The sequence below is a fragment of the Macrosteles quadrilineatus genome, unplaced genomic scaffold (assembly GCF_028750875.1).
Source record: "Macrosteles quadrilineatus isolate MER2022 unplaced genomic scaffold, UCM_ALF_1.0 Scaffold_3__2_contigs__length_128488019, whole genome shotgun sequence".
In the NCBI taxonomy this organism is placed as follows: Eukaryota; Metazoa; Arthropoda; class Insecta; order Hemiptera; family Cicadellidae; genus Macrosteles; species Macrosteles quadrilineatus.
This window is the reverse complement of record NW_026542596.1, coordinates 78,578,162-78,597,806: the sequence shown is the minus strand read 5'-3', so window position 1 is coordinate 78,597,806 and position 19,645 is coordinate 78,578,162. Positions and strand designations below refer to the sequence as shown.

At 31.4% G+C, this 19,645-nt stretch overlaps 1 protein-coding gene across 1 annotated transcript in view; it reads left to right on the top strand.

Annotated features, from left to right (window-relative positions):
* Window positions 1-19,645, top strand: part of LOC128988484 (uncharacterized) — a 730,054-nt gene that overhangs the window by 236,790 nt on the left and 473,619 nt on the right. The window contains exon 6 of the mRNA XM_054409815.1: window positions 18,878-18,929. The gene's annotated coding sequence lies outside the window, so the exon portion shown is untranslated. The remainder of the gene's footprint in view (window positions 1-18,877; window positions 18,930-19,645) is intronic.

Below are 19,645 nucleotides of genomic sequence, written 5' to 3'. Positions count from 1 at the left end.
TACAAAGGCTACAAACTGTTTGCAGTATCGTAGATTGCACACTCACGTTATATGAGTTAAAAGATGTTTTAGGTTTTTGTGAGGATGTGCCAGTTAAGTAATGTGTAACTGGATGAAATGAATAACTCAGAACATTAAAATATATTACAAATACGTTGCTAAGCTATGATGGTTTTGTGCGTTATCAACTCAACTCAAATCAAATCAATCTTTATTGTTACAATAATATGAAAAGAATCACATGGGCTGTCGCCTGTGCGCGGTTAGTGTTCTCACTGACTGTGTAAGTTTTACATAAGAGGGGTTGATTCTCCTAGTACATGGTTCGTTTTTCTTTCACTACCTTTTGTTCATTATTCTATTCACGGGAAGCGAGCTGGTTAGAGCGTGGGACTTCGGTTCCTGGGTTCCCGGGTTCAAATCCTGCCAAAATCACCAATGGATTTTATCTATGTGATAATGCCGCAGCCCTTAGGTCTAGCCTAAAGTAATGTAAAAAAAAAAATTTGGGCTCGTGCCTAGCGTGTGAGGACATAAAAACCCCTCTATTTACTACACCTGTTCTTCGACAGTTTTCACCAACACTAAGAATCACATAATTACTAGGCGAGTTCTTGTGGAAATGTTCTCGAAAACGTAATGCATTGTGTGACAAGCTTGGGCCAGTCGCACGTCCGATTCCGCATGAGCGAAAATAATGCTCTACGATAAAAGTGTTCTATACCGTTGTTAGAACCATGTTAGAAATAATTAACCCCAAATAAGAAAGAAGAAATAAATATGAAGCCACTATATGTAACTGTCATCGGAAAGCCCGCTTTGTTGTGACAGACTCGATGACAACACAAGACCTTACATCCTGACATGTTGCATCGTGTACGCTCTTATGTGTATGCATCATCAAATACTGGAGTTATATATATGTGTTATTTGAATATGTATATGTTAAGACCATGCAACAAACCTTTTTACTAACAAGATTCACATAGTATAATTTATTCATCATTCACCTTCACCTCAGAGTAATAATACAAAATTGTAAAATTGTTGTTATAAAACAAAATAATTTTGTTTTAAAACGTGTATTTAAATATGAAAATCAAATATACATGAGTTAAAAATGCTTTTAATTTTACTATTGTCTATTGGATTTGACATACAAGACAAATTTACAATTATAAATCTATTTAAGCATTTATACCTGGTTAAAATGTCATAACTATTCAAACAGCAGCTTTTTGTACCTTATATTTTTAAATTTTTATTTAGAATACAATTTTTACTGAATTCGATTTCTTGCCATTGCTATTGCCATTGGAAATTCGCGTTGTCTGCATGTTTGCTGTGGCAGGCATATTTTTTACATATCTGAAAAGCCATATAAATAAACAGACATTTAAGATGATCTTACACCCGACTTTAAAAATTAAAATTTTTTATTTAATTTTACAATTACTCCCTGAATTTAGAGACTCTCATTGAAACAGTATGATTTAAAACAAATGCTTAAAACATTTAGTTTTAAACTCTGTTGTAAACTTGTTTTTGTTTCTTCTATCTACATTTTCGATGTTATGTCGTATGACGCAATGTCATAAGATCCCAAATTGAACGTTTTTAATTTTCAAACTTATTATTTATTGAAACTATATTTTAGATATTATAAATTATAAAGCAGACTAAGTAATAATAAGTTAATTTATTTTGATTTCATCTAGCGATTCCCATATCTCCTCTAAGGGTGGATGAAAAAAATATACAACCTCCAAGTACTAATTAAAATATAACATCCAAATCGTTATATCATTTTACCTACGACCGTTTTTTTTTAAGTAGCCGTTTCAGTTAAGTTCTTAGAATTTAAAAGTTTCTCATAACAGCAATGTTTACTTTCATAATAGCATAGTTTTACTCATAACAACTCGGGTAACGGACCAATGGGGCTCAGGGATTAAAAAAGGAGAAGTAAAATTGTAATGATTCGAAATTTAACTAATCAGCTGTTCAGGCCAATTTAATTGTTGATGGGTGCAAATCGTGTGTTTCGTTGCATCACTGTCAGTGGCAATGGGAGGTTATAAACGAAAACAAAGCCTCTCTTAGAAGTTATTTTAGTTATTATTAGAAGTGTGATTTTTAGTAATTAAAAGACTGTCGTAGGTAAAGTAGTGTACGGAACTCGCGTAAATAGTGTTAAAGACACTCCTAGAAGTATTAAGGCACTTGCCAAGGCTTGTATCTTAAATTTTCTACTTTTGTCGTTAATGCTATCTTTTCACAATCGTTGCTTAGACTACTATTCTAAAATTCAAAACAATAGACTGCAATATAACGGTATTAGGACTCTTTTTTATCCCAGCCGTAGCGATAAATCAATTTCACTAATTATATAACATTTTTCTCTAAATAGAACATTATAACTGCAGTTTGGAAACAGTTTAAGCCTATAAATAATAGCCTAAGCCATTGATATTGACAAACATTACAAATTAATAAAATAGTAAGATTCTAATCTCATAGCAATGCGTTAGTTGTTTTCCATGAACGAATGGCTTGTCGTGAACAGCAATACTAAAATATTAAACATTTTCTTAAGTTAAATATATTTTAAATAATATATTTGTTATTAGAAATGATACTACATTAACATGTCACAAAATTTTGATATTTAAAACATTTATGTTTAATAAAATATTTATTTTTGTAATAGACCCTATAAGTTACTTTTAAAAAGCCAACGAAACATGTACACTACGAAATGTAGCAAAACATCATCTATTATAATTTTGCATTAAATAAACAATACTTATGCTTTTATGCTATTTCCAATGAAGATTTTAAGATAAAGTATAAATTGAACAAAGTTAGATATTTCATTCAAAGATTGCTATCGAATTATTCGACTATTCTAAGGTAAAACTAAAACAAGAAGACAGAAAAGGATGGTGAAATGAAAAGTTATGAGTTCATTTTGAAACAATAAAGGTGTAACATATATTCTGCTCTGTTTACGAGGAAATGGGATCTGCAGTGTTCTTACTCTTAGAATTGTCCAAAAATTAAATCGATAGTGGTTTTAATGAAAGGAAGTTTACAGGAAAAAATAACATAGTCCTATTATTTTATAATAGATAGGTGAACGTTGCAAATGTAAAAAAAAATGTCTTCTTACTTTATTGCATCTCTTCATCTAAGCTTGAACGAACAACCATGTTTTCATTACATATTTTTTGTCTTTAAAAAGGTGGATTCATAGTGAGAGATTAAATTAATATATATTATTCATTTTAGAAAGTTCTAAAATACACATACGGTATTGTAATCCTTGTAATGGATTAGGTTGTCCTCTCAGCTTTAAACCTATTTTTTACGTGATAGGTGGAGTTACAGTTTTAAGTCGATTTGTAACTATAGATTCATTACATTAATGCATAGATAAGAGCCACTGGTATCTGGCAGGGTTTGAACCTGGGGCTGAACGTCAAAGGTTTTAGACTAAGCTGGCCTGGCACCACACAATATATTTGCTGACTAAAAAAAACATTGCAATCATTAAATAACATCGGTTAAAAAAATTAAATTACACAGGTTTTTTTTATAAATCCATAACAAGTATTTTTCACGAGTTGATATGCCGTTGATTTTTAATACTTAATAAACTTATCAGAAGATACTGTAAAATGCAAAGTAATTAGTAATGGTTATTTATTTAAAACGTTGACTTATTTTGATGTTTTTCTAATGTTCATGTAATTGTAAAGACATGTGTACCGTTAACATTGCAAACAATCACGCTAGTACAGTATTTTTTATTAAATTAACAGTGTGTTGCAATAACATTCATAAAAAAAATCAATATTTAAGAAATAAAGTTAACAATTATTGGCTGAAATAAATATTTATAAAAACTATTTAAGTTTACAAGTGAATTAATTAAAACTAGTAAATTACTCAACAACATATAAACAACATTGATCAATCAATGTCAACCTTCAACACAGACAAATGGTCATCAGGGACACAAGCCATCAATAAATTCTAAATTTTCAAATTGGGCTAAACAGTTTTGACTTATTAAAATCTATTTGGTGCTTGGAATAAAAACTGAATTTTGCGTTTGAATCTGAATATTTCTCAGTAAAGATAATACTAATGACAATCGTTTTTAGTTACGTTTGACGAAGTAGGCCTACGGTAGTTAGTATTAAGTAAAAGTTTTCCTTTGCTACGGTGATTGTCTTTGACAAATATAACAACATTATTTCGTTTCTTAAAGTTTGTAACCAAGTCAAGTAATTTCAATTTAAAACTGGCTCAACATAATCACTGAACTGGATGTAAATCAAATCAAGTTTTGGAAATTCACTTGGTCTGCTGATTTGCTACCGGAATAGAGTAGTCTTCATTCTTTTACATATTTAACAAGTCCTTAAACAGTTTTTACTCAGGTCGTTGTTAGTCATTAAACTACTCTACAGACTTAGAAGATTTCGAGTTGCTTCAAAGATTTTTATTCACAAAACTTTTGATAAAAGAATATTGCTTCACGTTGGCTCAATAAACCTTACCTACGCTAACTGTCATGAATAAGAGTTTTGTTTAGATTTGACATGTATGGACTCAGAATGACTGTAGAAAATCCCCAATCAATGGAAAAATCTCTGCAAACAAAACAATTGCAGCAGCTATTTATTGTTTGTAAGTATAACATGGAAGAAAACATATTGCAGTTAGCTATGATCCATTTAAAGATATCAGGGTAAAAAGGTGTGGTATAAAGTTGTACAAAAATATATATATATATTGCTTTATATGCAAAGTGATGGACCCAATGTTTCACTAATTGATTTTATTGGGTACATCATGTTAGTGTTAACTTTTTACGATCCAAATAAATTAAATAACTTATTGATCAAATGACTTCTTGATCAGCATCGTACGTGATATTAAATTACCTGAAAGCACAAAAATACGTCAAATAACACTATCATGGTATATTTACACTTATACTGTTTACTCACAAGACGGTAAATACATATAAAATATGGTAAATGGTGATCGATTTCGATTGGACATTCCAACCATCATCAGGCTTAATAGGTCACCGAAGTGTTATTTGACGTATTTTTGTGCCTTCCACCAATAAATTAAAAATATTCAGATAACTATTTTCATTAATGTTGAAGAACCCCTGCGATACTTGATATAAAATGTATTGTTTTCCTTTTTTATTCACCAAATGAAAAAAGTACAGTGTTACCGGGAGAGTATTTTTCAGAATAAATGACGACAAAATAATATACCCAAAAGTGAGTGATTTAAAACATAAAACAAACATGGATTATTACAGTAAAGTGTTGTTAATATTTTGTATAATTCAATCCGTATTCATATGATAGATTAGTCAACCTATGTATAAATAACGATAAAACTCCTCACTGAATACCATTTTACAAGTAACACATATGATACTAGTCCGTCGCACTTCACGAAATAATCTTCTCTTTGAGTCTCGTACAAAAGCAGTATTTCAAGCTGTTTCGTGATAAGAGCATCATCAACGCACATTGTGTAATATTAGAAGAGTTATGGCACGGCTGGTGCAAAGACATTCGACAGGGTTTGGGGGTGATAATCACTATTTAATATATAATTAGGTGTGGATTATTAAGATTAACACCCTTATACATATTCAACAATAAACATAAAGCATAAAATGTGATTCATAATCTAATTACAAGATCAAATTTCAGTTTCATGTATATTTTTGAATAAATATTACGAGTATATAGCAAATTTATTTTTAAACTTTTTTGAATTTACTAAGAGTAATTCACATTTACATAATATCATTTAAATATAATTCTGGAGGTATACGTTTTGGAGGAGGGTGGATTTCCTTGAGTTCAAAAATATGTTTGCTAATTTTTTTTGTCTCTATGTTGTTGCTATTTTTGAACCTTGCTGTAAGGAAACCGTCCAAACTTTAGTCTTGTTAATATTATAATATTATATAATATAAATAACGTTGTTACGTTTCGTTGATAACATACTTCTGAGTCTAGAGACGATGTCACTTGACATTGAACCAGAGAAATTAATTTATGAAAACGATCACTTTTACTTCTTGGAAACTTGGATGAAAGCTTTTGACGGCATAAAGGTTATTTTATAGAATTTATTAAATGCAGTAAGTGCCAATCAGAGAGGGGTACAACATCCATACTCCATCCATCTAATAGCACTACAGGCTCCAAGCCTATAGCCTTTGAGCTAGAGGGTCAAGATGTGCTATTGTATACTCCGAATAATCATCGTACTAAATGGCCAAGTGACAATCAAATAGCTATGGAACTCTAATTCATTTTGCCAACAGATGTTTGGTGAATCAAATTTCAAAGGGGCACAAGTGTAAAAGCTAACTAGATTGGATTTACTTACAATTAATAAAGTTTAGCGTATATTTTATGTAAACTTGTAAAAATCATAAACTTTAATTATGGAAGCCTTAGTATACTTGTATTTGGTTAGTTTTCTTCGGAACATAATTTAGAACACTTATTTACATACATGTAATGTATAGGTAAATATATAAAAACATTTCTAAGTAAAGTACTATTTTTTTCCATAACCCGTAAAAATAATAATACTTGTGATATTAACAATATATTAATCATCCACTTTTCACCCTATGATTAACGCCTGCTTACAATTTTATTTTGTTTTATAAAGTACGAAATTACTAGAAGCAAAAAAAGGTTGACCTTCTTTTCATATTCATGGAAAAGAGCTATTTCTGACAGAGAGTAGCTTCCACTTGAAAAATAAAATATTCATTTGCCAGTTTTAAGCACTACTTTATATTACTTTTCTATACTTCGTTGATGTTTAACCATTGAAATGTCCATACCATTGCTATTTATTTATTTCGAGCATTTAAGTTTTTCCCATGCAATAAGGATCAAACAATTGAATAAAACATGGATAAAGTCGTCTGGTAAAAATAATTCTTAACGTCTAAGTATTTTCTAAACCACTCACAACCTAGTGTGGTTAGTTTTAAAAGTTTGCTATTTACTTGGGTAGACATATCCAACATAGGTAAACCGTATAGCCGTATTGTAATCTTTTTGTTAGTTTTGCTACATAGCTGGCCTGCAAGGAGTCAAGTAATATTAACAGTAAAAAACAAGTTATAATACTATTTTAGAGTGAGTACAACTTATAATGTTTTTCCACACTTATTTTAAAGCAAAGGGTAAAATGGAAGCTAAACGGTATGAACTCTATTTTTAAGCGTTTGACTTGGATTATTAGTTAGATTTGAGGTTAAACGATCACGTTTGAGTTCATACAACGACATATGACACGATGACATTTTGTGTTTATACGATGACAAATGAGGTTATACGATAACAATTGAGTTTATACGATGACAAATGACGTTATACGATGACAATTGTGGTTATGCGATGACAATTGTGGTTATACGATGACAACTGAGGTTATACGACGACAATTGTGGTTATGCGATGACATTTTTGGTTATACGATGACAATTGTTGCTAAGCGATGACATTTTGTGGTTATACGACGAAAATTGAGGTTATACGATTACAATTGAGGTTATACGATGACAATTGAGGTTATACGATAACAATTGAGGTTATACGATGACAACTAACGTTATACGATGACAATTGTGGTTATACGATGGCAATTGTGGTTATACGACAACAATTGAGTTTATACGATGACAATTGAGGCTATACGGTGACGATTTTGGTTAATTGTGTTTATGCGATGATATTTTGTGGTTATACGATGACAATTGAGGTTATACGATAACAATTGAGGTTATACGATGACAATTGAGGATATACGATGACGTGGTTATGCGATGACATTTTGTGGTTATACGATGACAATTGAGGTTATACGATAACAATTGAGGTTATACGATGACGATTGAGGTTATAAGATGACAATTGTGGCTATACGATGACAATTGAGGTTATACTATAACATTTATAGTAAGGTTCTATCTCCTTTAAGAAATCTACGTAATTTGTAATCAAAATCTGCAGTATTTTACGTGCTTCATTAATTATGCATCTACGTTTGGATACGTTAAAATATAACTGACATTGTCAACAATGGGTATCTACAATAAAAACTATGTGAACCGATTTAGGATTTTAAACTAAATTCTAATAATATGATACAGCTGTTTGAATACTAGTTTAAATAATTTGTTTGGCAGTAATTAACTGTATACTAAACACAACAGCAACGCCACAAATACCACTTATAAAGCATGGCTGGAGCGATGAATAAGTCATGACGTCATACGGTGACGTGTGGCTTTTCATCACACGAACCCTTGGTCAACATCTGTGGCTGTAAATAGGCTCAAATTAACACTAGCTTTTGAGTTAGACTCCTCAATGATCATATAATTTGTTTATGAACGATAATTTTATTTGTAACGTTAATTTTACTACTTGTCCTACTTTACCAAATCCCAGGATTGTTGTATCATTTTACAGGTTGTAATCTAGATGATCTCTAAAATCCGACTAAATTTTTAAATTCATTGTATAGGTAATATTCCAGTTTTTAACAATATAGATGGATAATTGTTTTACTGTTAGATTAGAATGGCTGTATCCCGTGGAGTCTGTCATATCGGTGATTTAATTAGTCACTGGGATGATTTAGCTCTGTTTACTCCATTAATTATTACCTACTTACTATTTCATCATCGTTTTATTGGGTAAAATTATTTTTAACACTGTTAAATAATTTTATAAAACATTATATTTTATTAAGTAGTATAACGATGGCAGTTGTTTAATTTTGCTAAGCAGATTTTAACTTTTTGGTAATATTGCATTTTAAGCAACGTGTTTCAGTTAGCAATGATTAGGAAAATATAAAACTCCTACAGTGCTGAAGATGTATGATCATTTTACTAAAACTAGACAAATAAAATAAACAAAGTAGTTATTTAATGCCATTTTAGCCATTAACGCTACCTAAAGGGATAAGGCATTTTTTAATACATAATTAATTGGGTTTTAATTCTTATAAAATACAAAAGAAGCACAAAAGAAAATGAATATCAAAACCGATAATATTCATAGCTAGTAATAACATTCAAACTTTAAATTTAAAAGCACAGTTTTTTTTTATACTTATAAACTTCCAATGGAAAATTAACGAAACCTAATCAAACATTGACAAGCCATTTAAAAGTTTAAGTAAATACACGTGAATAGAAGTCTATCGACTAGAGAATAGATTTTTCTGTATACATTAGTCAATCCGAAATACCTTAGCTAAGTTTTTGACGCATTATTAATATTTTTTTTTTTTGCTTTGTGAGAATGCATGGGCGTTTCAAAGTGAGAGGTTATGTTCACGACTCTTCATGTTTTATTTTTTCAATCAGCTCGGCACTGCCTCCACAGTGCAAATAAAAAATTTAAACATGGTCTACGAACCATGAAAATCAAAGAGGACCAAATATTTAAGCACTCAAAAATAGTATTCCGTAGATTATAAACCAATTTACTTATGACCTTACATTTAGATTTTTTAGTGTGCTGCCATGTACTTTGTTTCAAGTTAAAATACCTGCTATCAACCACCTTAGAAATAGTATATTTATAAACATTTGTTCTAGAAAACAATTTAAACATTTTGTTTGTTATCTTTATGCATCAGTTGGACCTTTCCGACGAGTTTTTTTTCTCGTTGAGGCCAAGCTGTTGTAAATTCTCTATTACATATATTTGAATATTTGAATTCGAATAGTGTAATATTTTGCTTGATGAAAGTTATCAAATTTAAATCATAAAATAGTCCGCTACTTAACATCTGTAACCAAATGCACATATTTCTCAATACAATTTGTGATGCGATTTGCAGCTGTGGTTCTTCTAGAGGTCGAGTGATGTGACATTTACATCATACATTATTGTGATGAATATTCAACGCTTGGAAAACATGGCAAACCAATGGATGACAACCAATATGACAGACAACATAATAGTCTTAATTTGGTTTAAAATAATATTCATTACGCTCATAATTTTGTTGTATTAATATTAGCTGTGTAATATTAAACATCTGGCTGGAATGGTTTTGATTTTGCAGTTAATGATCTGTTATATTTTGTGTCCTTAAGATCGTTTAAATGATTAGATATGTTTGGAATTGTTTAGTTTAAAAGTTGATTCAGCTTGAGATGTAAACTAGATATAAAGCGATTTATAGTTAATTTGCATTGTGTATTTTTAACCTTTTCATCACCTTTTAATTTTTAGTAAAACTTTTCTAATGGCCATATTTATTTTAATATCCCTTAATGAAACTAATGCAGTGTGAAGTTTCCCAAGTTGATTATCTAAGAGGCCGTGTGATGGCAGGCCACACGTCACCGCATATCTTATGACGTCATGTCTTATTCATAGCCCCAGCCACCCCGAGAGTTGGGTTGGGTCTTCTGTAATGCTCAATTGTAAGGGTTGTTTTGTTGCTGATCAATAAACTACATTGCATACATGTATTGTATATAAAAAGGCTACTATTACCATAGTTTTGAATATTTTCAATTTAGTCTGTACTTATTCCTATATAAAATGCGATTTATTTCAATTGATATACAAGATATTAACATTTTTTATCCCTTCCACCTGCATTGCACTCACTTTAACACTTATCCCTATATATAAATATATAGAATATTTGCTGTTTAATAGAAAGGATTTTATTAAAGTGAGCAAATGGAAAATGTTGAACCACAAATATCTTGATCATATCGTCATTTACAAATGTCATCTAAACTTGGGCCAAACGTGGGGTGTAATGGAAATGTTTTCTTTTTGCAAGATAATTGAACATTAATCCCCAGTTCAATATTTGCACTTTATTAACTTTTAATTCTATAGATGAAATAAATATTTTAAGAAAAATATATTCGTTGTCTGAAATTACTTAAACTTTAAATTTAATATAAAAAACGTATTTAAATAAGAATATGATGTTATTTCATAATCGATCCAGATTATTGAATTTTTTATGTTTATAAATTACTTAACATTTAAGTTAATACAATTTAAGTACTCGATCATGTATTTTGTAGGTTTTGTACGATTTTCTTCATTCAGATTTACAAACAATTACAATAATAAAAATTAATAAACTGAAAAAATCTGCAATCATGATGAAATATTTAAATCAAAATTTAATCACTACTACAACTGAACTAGATCATAAACGAACACACAAGAATGTTGACAGAATGTTATCTGATACACAGGACCGGCAATTTTGCCATGATGTTGACTGACAAGTCGATACGATATCATGTTGTACAAACTTCGACTGTTTTGACAGTGGGTAAGATGTAAAACACATTTTGTACACGTGAGAGAGTGTTTCAAATGGATAAATAATAGAAGACATGATAGTTTAATTATAATTACCTTAAAATATTTTGTAATGAACAGTTCTTGCAAAGAGTTGTGTGCAACACCTTGTGCTTTAATCTACTACTTACGACTTCTAGGTGTAATTAATGTGTTTACCTAACCCGCCTTGTTAAACTTCCCATCCCAAGCGTGATGTAACTTCTTTACGTTACGAGTGAAGTAGAGTTCAAGAACTCACTCGGTGAAGTAATGAAGCCCATTTAAATAACATTGAGTGCTTAACTTAAAAAATATACCTCTATGGTGCCAACGACGTTCAACGCTAGAAATCAGCAGTCCGCTTGAATTTTATTATTATGCTTTAAAGTATTTTCCTAACCTAGCTTTTGTTTGTAAAAGAACGTTACTGTTAGAAGATGAGTGAAATGGATAATGAAAAATATTGTACGTAACCCCCTGTATATTCTCGGGTCACGTAAAATCTTGTACGTTACACGTTACGCAAGAACGTGTTTACATCACTTAGGTGAATTAAGCAACTCGCTTCCGCTCGTTACACAACATTCACCTGCGTGATGTAAAAACGCTCTTAATACACTTGTAATGTAAATAGCTATTACATCATGCCTTCAATTTTATATACTTGACAAACTAATCTGGTACACGTAGATTCAACCAATAAAGCAAAATATTCTCCTCGCAATGTTTAATTAAAAGTGGTAGAAGGGCCGTGAGCTCAGCCATGTGATTGATGAAGGTATATTGAAATACCTTTGTGAGCCTAAGCCACCATCTCATTATGTCAGAGCTAAGCCTTTGATCAGACGGCTTCTATAACCTTAACACATGTTTATATAAAATTGAAAATGGCCACAAAAGATACTTTGTTTTTAAGATTTTTTTGCCTCCAGCGGTACGTAACCACGGGGTGTCACTCAGTCAGTCTATATATTTATTTTTCTTGCAGATTATGTGTTTAAACAAATTCAATATTAGTGAAATCTTAAAACTATTAAAATTATTGGTGAAATAAATATATGTTACAAAAATATTGTTAGTATTTAGAACATTAGTATGTCTATTAACATGTTAAAAATTATTAACTTAAAAACTAAACCTTTTTAATCAGTCAATCAGATTTGTATTATATAATTGCTTTCAAATTGTTACAGTATAGGATACATTCCAGTTCTATAACTATTCTACATTTAAAATAAATTAGGAAGTTGAATTATTTATTAAATAATTTAAAAAATATATATAATTTAACTCTCTTATAAACCCTTATACAAGTAACCTATTTTACTCCCCGTTCAATATATTATGCTAGACGACATATTGGTCTAAACTGACATGTTGATGTTAATTTGTTGAGCTGCGGTTGTGGTACGAACGTTGACATTGCTATTACAGCAACTGTCGTGTTTTTGAAACTATAAGCTATTGCAATAACTTATTCAACATGATTTGTTGGTCTAAACTGACATGTTGATGTTAATTTGTTGAGCTGCGGTTGTGGTACGAACGTTGACATTGCTATTACAGCACAACTGTCGAGTTTTTGAAACTATAAGCTATTGCAATAACTTATTCAACATGATTTTACCTTACAAAATGGACTACCGATCTAATAGGCATTCAATGATCACCTTATTTTTTTCTAATCTAATACAAGGCTGTGTCATGGCAAAAGTGGCAACACCGCGGTACCGGCCTATTGAAAAAGCTGTTGCTAATTCACAGTGGGGCGTCTGAGCAATACAGGTTTTTTATTGTCGATATTACCATGGCACAGGCCTGTGCGACGTTGCCACACACCAACGCCTGGGCCTTGTAAATTAATAGAACTTATAACATAGTTTTACACAACGGGTTCTATATTAATATATACATAATTTTTACAAAGTGGGTCACTTTCTCATTCACCCACCATTTGACATAAACTTGTCATTATTTGAATAGTGGATTTTCTGTAGAACTTAGATTACTAAATATCTTAAAATGGATTTATTTATGCCTGAGTGAAACTTTGCCAAGTCAGAAATGAGATTCAAAGGCATATTAATACTTAACTTAGTCTTTAAGCCGTAAGAAATTTTAATTTAAGTCATATTACATCGAAAGTTTACATACTGGAAAATCTATATATTTAACCAAATGAAGATTTTCCCCATTACATCCCTTTTCCAGCCGTCCTAATGAACCGATTTGTACAATAATTATGGTGTCATTTTAAAGCTTATGATCTAGCACACCTGCAAAGGTAAATTAAAAAGATAATTTCCTTAAGGGCTTCTATTCACCCTCTCACATACAATATGTTTCTAGAGTACGTTTTCATTATCATTACGAGATGGGAACGCCACCTAGGTAGGTATATTCTAACCCAAATATGAGTGAAGGATGAATGTAGAATTGTTAATGCTATAAACGAACATAATCTTTGCAAAGGTAATTTGGTTATGTACTGGATTCATTTTACCTCGGAAACAAGTGTTAGACCCTATTAAACTGCACGATTTGTTCACAGGTCTCCTCGTATAAGATTAAATGTTGCAAGACACAAACGTAAATTTCAATTGGAAATTTGTTAAATTAGTTTCTGCATTATACATTTTCCTTTCCGATATGTTCCACCAAGTGTACAACCCCAGCCACACTCGCCTCACAGCTGTCACGTCGCCGCACTTTACTCCAATTTGTCTCCAACGTTTGTAACTCTTTATTGTTGTAAGAATATATTACTTACGTCAATCAGCTCATTAAGTCGTGAGTTTCACCTCAGTACATGTTTCGACACATTGTCATCATCAGCTGAGTTAGTACTTGTGAAGGTTTAATTCACCAGATGGCTTCGTCATGTTGAATAAATTAACACGTAACATGTAACACGAATACGACACGACACATATACATTTATAACACGTAAAACTTGAAGACATGCAGGCCTGCTCGAACAAAACATACGGTCACGCCGCGGGTCGGGGACAAACAGTCTGTCCCCGACCCGCGGCGTGACCGTATGTTTTGTTCGAGCAGGCCTGCATGTCTTCAAGTTTTACGTGTTATAAATGTATATGTGTCGTGTCGTATTCGTGTTACATGTTACGTGTTAATTTATTCAACATGACGAAGCCATCTGGTGAATTAAACCTTCACAAGTACTAACTCAGCTGATGATGACAATGTGTCGAAACATCTACTGAGGTGAAACTCACGACTTAATGAGCTGATTGACGTAAGTAATATATTCTTACAACAATATCCACAGCTCAGGGGCTTAACAATGAATAAAAAAAAAAAAAAAAAAAAAAAAAAAAACTCTTTATTGGTTTTAGAGGAAGCCTTCAACTTAAATAAACCTCAATGCACCAGTTTCTTATCGTTCTAGGTAGTATTTCTGTTTGTTTAAAAAAAAAAAATAAATAAATAAATAAATAAAACTTAAGTATAATGGGCTTAAGTGTGACGGTCTTTAAATTATTCTAAACTATGTGAGATTAAACACGTTCTAAGTTCGTCGTCAATATATCAATATTTACATTTTTATTTAGTTAATTGATGTTTGATGTTGTGTGCTTGGTTTCTGAATTCATACTGTTGATTAAGTTTGCCACTGTCCTATAAATTTAGCTTATATTTTAGCTTGTATTTTCTACCAACATAATATTATAACACTTATCAACGCTCTAGAGTTAAATGCAGCAGACTCACTTGATTATTGATTTTCATAGGTTAGAGTAAAGGTAATAATCTCATTGACAAACGACAAATAGCAGTGATTACTTGTGACAAAGTCAGATAGTGCTGAGGACAAATCCACTACAATCTGTGATACTATGGTGTGGTTCAGGAGGGAGGGCCAAGAAGGTAGTGGCACTTTATTACTATTTTTTGCTACTAACACGTTTTAGTAACAACTTATATTTCTATATGAGGTAGGAGACCTATAACATTAAATATAATGAAGGATGTGCGGGATAAGTATTCCCGCAGTAAGAAAAACAATTGGAAATACAAATTATTAGTATTTTCTTAGTGGTACACATATTGTACGCATACATATGCTATAACTTATCATTATAGAATCTTACATACAAATCACAAAATGTTGAATGCAAAGTTTTATAAATTCATGATATTTTAAATTAGGCTTTTCAGTAACAGAAGAAAGATTAAGAAACTGAATTGAGAATTGTGATTCAAGTAGAAGTGCCGAGCAGAATAACTATGTCAGGGGCAACATGAAATATAAACCTATTAAGATGTCATTCCCAAGCTATTATAACGAGTTTTGCTCTCTCAATGTGCGATGATACATTTGCTTGCTCTAAGGGTAAGACTTCAGAATTAAAAATATAGTAAAGCCAAGCATTAAAGTCTGAAACCCCCTATTACCTATTAACATTTAACCAATAACCTATTATACGTTTAGACCCTATAAAGGTACATTTGATATTGTACACTTTGAGTCCGTTGGCAAAGATACGATCGGCAAAGATACTCGTATAATGCGAATACCCAAAATATTACCCAAGTATAACATTTTGTAAAATCACACACCTTATAACATATAACATTGAATACAAACACATTATATTTCATAAAGACTGTGAAATAGTATTGGGCGATAGTAAAATGAAGTAGGTCATGAAAACTATTTGAGAACGCAGAAAACCATTTTGAAATACCGTCATTGGACCAAACGTGTAGTTATTAAGGTCACTGGCCGTGCTAACAAATAAACCAATAATGGAAGAATCCCTCATAAACTGACTTAAGTAACAGTGTATTATTTTGGATATCAACTTAATATGTGTGATTATTTGTAAACTCTGATCGTATACTGAATCTCTTGGAGTGTAGAGAGATTTTTTTCCTAGGACGCTAGGCACGTGCCCGGGATTGTTTTCACATTGCTTCAGGCTAGACCTAGGGGTTGAGGCATTATCACTTGGATAAAATCCATTGTTGATTTGGTGGGATTTGAATCCGGGACCTCAGGTACCGAAGTCCCGTGCTCTAACTACTAGACCAGCTCACTCCTCCAGTGGGAGTGTGGAGGTATTATTGTTCGGCCGCTTAGAAAGCGACCTCCTCTAGCAAGCATTGGTTAGCATTGATTCGCAGGTCGCTTTGTAAGCGGCCGAACTATAGTAATGTAGTACTCAACAGTTAGTATTTTGAATCAAAGTGAATAGTGTTTCATTACCCAGGCTTAAATACCAACCTTAAAAAAAATTTTGTCAAGCAAATTATGAAAACATGTACTTTTAAATTGAAAATCATAGTTGTTCTTTTAATTACCCAAACTAAAATAATATACATGTGTACTAATCAGTATTGTACATGGTGGTGGCTGATACAAAGCTAAAGACTATTAAATAGTCTCATCTTACTTAACTAATTGAACAGTCCTTGTCACTTAATCACTCTAGTCTAGTTCAAGTTATTGACCGGTACACAGCTAATGACTAGCTCTGCACACTAATAACACTTTATGATTCAATGTTGTTTAAGCTGATATCGGTTGATGTGCATTTGTTATCGTAAACGACAAGACATAATAAGAATATAATTTACAAAAACATTAAAATCAGTTACCATTTCGGAAATCTGAGAAAATATGTTTCACCAAAGATTACACATGCTACGCAAAATTTTGCGTAGCATGTGTAATCTTTGGTTTTTACTAAAGGGTAAATTAATTAAGTTTTGATTGAGAAACTAAAATAAAAATAAAGTAAACAAAATATTGGGAATCGTATAAAAGTTTTACATTTTTTATTATTATAACGGATTTTATTTTGCATAGTAAAAAAAAATAAAGTTAAAAATGTTTTTCCAATTCAATAAAAAAATTAATTTAAAATCACTAAGGTCACTGAATTAAACTAACTGTCAGGCTCGTCTAAACTATAGGTAGTCTGCTACACGAGATTAACTACGACATGGCAATGACAGCACAATCACTGCTACGTTAGATAGCTGACAGATTAACATGCATAGTGACAGTTCATTGAAATGCTGAATATATTGCATTATTTTTACTAATCTCGTTTACCTCAAATAATACTTTGATTCAAAGTAAATGAATATGTATGACGAATGGTATATAAGTAATTACACCAAGTAAATCAGCTTTAAAATATCCGTAATATTTAGTTGTGGGATAAGAATGCCCACAATATTACTTTTTGGTTATTTCAAACGTATTATTACATTCAAGCTTTATTTCATCTAACTTAAATAATTTTACTTCCACCTGTCATCGGGTACACTCGATTAGAAAAGCTTATACCATAATTTTAATACAATTGTAGTTAAAATAATTTCTAATCGTAATTACTTGTTGGCTTATCTTTATTCTACTGGTATTTTGTTTGATGGAGCGAGCTGGTCTAGTGGTAGAGGTCAGTATGATGTTTCCGTAATTTCAGGTAAAATCCAATTTATCACGCTTTTAGGTACTTAGTAGTGCCTCATGCCCCTCTATGCCTAGCCTAAAGTCATGTGAAAACAATTTTTTTTTAACCATAGCGTCCTAAGATTTGAAGCTAGGACACACAAACTGTATTTCAAGTTAAAGTTTCCTCGTTTTAAAACTGCAACCCTATGGCATATTGTTAAATTTAACCAATTAAGCAATTTCTTATCTCACATTATGATTAAACGTGGTAGAAGGGCCTGAGCTCAGCCATGTGATTGATGAAGTAATATTGAAATACCTCTGTGAGCCTAAGCCACCATCTCATTATGTCAGAGCTGAACCTTTGATCAGACGCCTTATCACACAACACTAATACACGACCCGTTACCAAAATATTCAGCTCCCAAAATATATTACGGTTTATAAAACAATATCTAAAGCAGATTATTTGGAATAATGTTTATTTCTTAAATTAATTCTGTAGTTAATTAATAGGGTCGTATTCAACTAAAAACATGAGAGTCCTTGTTAAAAACTATTAAATAATATTTGTATGGTATACCACTTTATCCATTGCTACAGTATTTTGTTTTACATAATTTTATGTTTATGTAATGAGTTGTTTAATACGATATATTTTCCGTAACTATTGTTATTTATTACCCCTTTAAAATATTTAATAATTTTATTTTGTTATTTATGTTTCTGTTTTTTTTATATTTATATACGCCAGTGGTGTTTTTTATTTTTTTTTTAAAGCAAATGTCCCAAAACACGAATGTTTACTATCTTATAACTAAATTTTTGTTAGATAGCATCAATAATAAATAGCCAAATGACAAATGCATCTACGTGGTGATATCGCTTCGAATCCATCCAGCGACCTTCTATTTTGAAAGCGAGACTATAACCACTCGGCTATCCAGACAAATAATTGTGATAATATTGAATTAGTGCCAAACTTTATATCAATGAATAAAAACTTATATACTAAATTGTTTTGTTACAGATTAAGTTAAAAGCCACGAGTGAAACAGCAGTTTTGCCGGATATAACAACTGGTAAGTTTTCATTTTCATTAACAAGCTCAAAACCAAAGCTTTTGTCTTGTTCATCTTTGTAGCAAGCTGTTTTATTTTATTTTTTCATTTAACAGATCAATTGATATTATATTTTTTTATATACATTTCTGAAACATACCATCTTCTACGATAGACCTGCAGAAAATACCTCTTACAGTTGATTTTATAATACAGTACTGTAGTCTCGTAATATATTCTTTACACGGTTTTTCATACCTTATATACTTACAAAATTTGCTTGAATGAGTCATAGCCCTCTTAAAGACTCCTTAAGCTATCAACCATATAATCTACAACTTCTTATACTTGAATAGTATGGTCTAAGCTTCATTATATATATTTACATGGAATTGTAGAGGAAAGATCGTTTTTCAGAACGGAAGTTAAACACTGTAACACTACATTTAATCCATGTCATGAGACGTTCCCGAGACTAGAGTTTATGCAAATACCTCCTGCTGAAGGTAAGAGATGCAAATGTCGAAGTAGGCCTGCGAGAAGTGATAACAGGATTGGATGGCTTTCAACCACGTGTAGTCGAACAACTTGAACAACTTAGCTTTAACTAAAATAATTATCTCATTGAAGTGTATAGGTTTCGTTCGATTGTCGGGTTGTTTTTAGCTTAGTTAAGACTATTAGGAAAACTGCCTTTAGCAAAATTAGTAACGAATTTCAGAGTAGGCCAATATGGA